This window comes from Microtus oregoni, unplaced genomic scaffold (genome assembly GCF_018167655.1).
Source record: "Microtus oregoni isolate MIOR12 unplaced genomic scaffold, Mior012 000050F_ref0000143, whole genome shotgun sequence".
Classification (NCBI taxonomy): Eukaryota; Metazoa; Chordata; class Mammalia; order Rodentia; family Cricetidae; genus Microtus; species Microtus oregoni.
Genome location: NW_024543256.1, coordinates 8152621 through 8155681, shown reverse-complemented (window position 1 = coordinate 8155681; position 3061 = coordinate 8152621). Strand labels below are relative to the sequence as shown.

At 48.7% G+C, this 3061-nt stretch overlaps 1 pseudogene; it reads right to left on the bottom strand.

Moving 5' to 3' along the window:
• Nucleotides 1–1173: 1173 nt before the first annotated feature.
• Nucleotides 1174–2804, bottom strand: LOC121437092 (annotated as a pseudogene).
• Between the last annotated feature and the right edge of the window lie 257 nt (nt 2805–3061).

Genomic DNA, 3061 nt, shown 5'->3' with positions numbered 1-3061 from the left:
CCTTTTTCCGTAACCCTCCTCAGATGGAAAAGTTTAGCCTCGCCAACTCTGTGGATTCCTATCAAAGCCCTGTGCTGCTGGAGACTGGTCCCCAGACAGCAGCAGTTCATTTGGCTACTTCTTGTTCTTGATAGCATTTTTTATCTGTGCCTGTAATTAGCTTCTCAGCACAAAAAGCATATCTATGAATAAACAGAGTTGTAGACTGGTGCCAAACCTGCTTTAAAGCTACCAGAAGGGCGGGTACAAGGGAAATATATCTAAAGTAATATGCAATCATTCCTCTGTGCTACCAGCCTTTCGAAAAGGGCATGGGGGATAAGGTAGAATAATGGGAGAGACTTTTAGCAAAAACATTTTAGGTGTGTTTGAAACTGTGAGAGAATATATAATTTTAAAATGTCTTTTTCTCCCCCAAGCAAAACAAATCGTATCATTTGCTTTCAACATTTCATCATACAAAGTATTGCACTTTTACTGAATCATGTTATTCATTTGAGTGATGTAATGTAGGGAGTCAATTGCACGTAAGAAGGTGGAACAGGGTATTAGGTAAACCGCCAAGGTCTAGAGTTAATGCAGAATGATAGTTAAATGGCTGAAATAAAGCTTCGGTTTGAGACAAGCCTGGTCTACAGAGTGACAGCCAGAGCCGGTGAAACCTTGTCTCAAAAAACCAAAACCAAAACCAAACAAAAACCTTTGGGCATTTAGTTTAGTTTTATTTTTTGTTGTTTGTTTTTTCCCAGCCGCTGTTTATTTACATTCAGGTGGGTGCTATAGCAACAGGCCTGGAGAGGCTGTAGCAGGAATGCAAAGGTGGAGAGGGGAGTCTGTGTGTCTGCAGTGACAGCTGAGTGGAGAGAGCAGGGAGGAGTGGGGGAGACCAAAGCTGCTGGGGAAGCAAGTCAGGGCCGGGCCAAAGGTTATCTGGACCCTATGCCCTAAGCCCCTACCCACTACTGTCTCCTGACTCCAGGCCAGGGCTGGGAGTTCTCTGGGCAACTCTCTACAGGAACAAAGCACACAGAGATGTTGTTTCTGCTCTCCCGTAATAAAGTCAGAGGGCATCCAATCCAGCATTCCTTCTTCGCCTCTGGCTCGGGTTAGGGCCATGTGATAGAGAACTAGGCTCTAGTCCATATTTCAGAGGCATTAATTTTCCCTGGCGTCTCAGCCCACCAGCGCCACACTATGGCCCAGAGTGAACACAACAAGCATTGCTGGTCTAGTGGATGGGGTGGGGGAGGGGTGGGATGGGGTTAGAAGAGGGGCTCCAGAGGGCCTTCGAGTCACAGGCACTACACACGTGGTGTTAGTGAAGCCGGAACCAGGGTGCCACCTGGTCAGCACAATAAGCACATCTTTCTTCTTGAAGAATCCTTGGGCCTTGCCAACATTCATGGCCAAGTCCACACCGAGTTCTACATCCTCAGCCCAGGCATCTTGTGCTGCATCCTTACACAGCACAGATGGGCCTGGCTAGCTGTCTGAAGATTGCGTGTCACAGCAATGACAGGAGCGGAGAATGTGAGTGGTACCTGGCTGCCTGGTAAGCCCTCCTGCCAGGCATGGTGAGCATGCTAATGGCCCCACTGCAGCCCTTGAAAGAAGCCTCCACAGCGCTTCTGTGGAGGTAGAAAGAGGCAGCTTCTGTCTCATGGGCCGTCAGGTGTGGCATGCAAAGTCTCCAGAGGGTAGTCTCCTTTGGCTGGTTCTCCTGGCAACATGATGGAGCATCTAGAACTGCATTGGCCACATTACTGCCCTCAGCACGAATAGGGCAGGGTTTCCTGATCATGCTCTTGTGCATCTGTGTGGCACAGATGATGGGCCTCCCAGCTCAGTTGTATCATCCTCTGAGCCAGGAAGACCTTCTCCACAGTAATCTCAATGCCCAGGTCACCAAAAGCCACCACCATCCCACCTCTGGCCTCCAAAATCTCATCAAACATGCGGACACCTTCACGGTTCTCAATTTTGCTGATCTTGTTCTTGTCCTTCTTTCGTGGGACCGCCCTAAACTCATGCACATTAGCTTCCTTGCTGATGAAAGATGCAAATGCCATCTTGCTCTGCTCCAAACTTCAGATCCTGGATGTTCTTTTCTGACACCTAAGGGAAGTCCTCAGAGCTCCATCCCTTACCCAAGGAGCCACCATTCTCCACATCTGTCACCAGGAAATCAGCACATTTCTCCTTCATCTGCAATGAAATGTGGCCCCCATCCACGTAGATCTTGCTGCCAACCTCTGCCATCTTACAATTGTTTTTACAGTCTAGATGTTCTTATCACACTTCTCTACAGAGGCATTGTCTGGGGCGATTTTCAGAGTGGCTCGCTTCTTCAGCTCCACTTAGTGCCACTGCCCTTGATGAGTTCAGTACGGATTTCAGGTACCTTTGTGTCCAGAGCTACAGCAATGGACCGGTAGAGAATGGCTTCAGATGAGAAGCTTTCTGTGGCTGCATGCCCGCTCTTGATGATTTCTGCATGGTACTTGTAAATTCCATGAGAGAAATTCAGGTGAGCTACCTTCATTTCAGACTTGTTCATCCCCTTCAGCATCTCCATAGATCAGGAAGGAGGACCAGAGGTACAAATGATACCAGTGTTGAGGGCTGTGATGGGTGCAGAGTCAGTGTTCAGGGGCGCATGTGTTCCTGTGTTCCAGGAAGGTGTCAGCGTGGCTGAGTGGGGCTGCTGAGTCTGGATGAAGGCAGTTTCTGCTTTGCTGTTTTGGCATGGTTCCTAAGGTCCTTTGGGTCCTGCTGCAATACCTAAATTGGACACCAGGGCGCATCAAGTTTAAAGTAAGCACTGGGGTCACAGGGACACAAATGGAGGCAAAGTTCTTGCTGTGGACTCCTCAATCTCTTACTTCTCCATACCTGAACCATTATCAGGCTGCAGCTCAAAGATATTCCTAATCTGAGCATCTGCATACCTACTCAGGAGCTGAGCAGGAGCTAGCTCCGAGTTCCCAGTTTATTCTAAAGCCTTCTTGCAGCCTAGAGGTCTGTTCCCAGGCCACCATGGTCTGGCCAACATGGCAGAGTC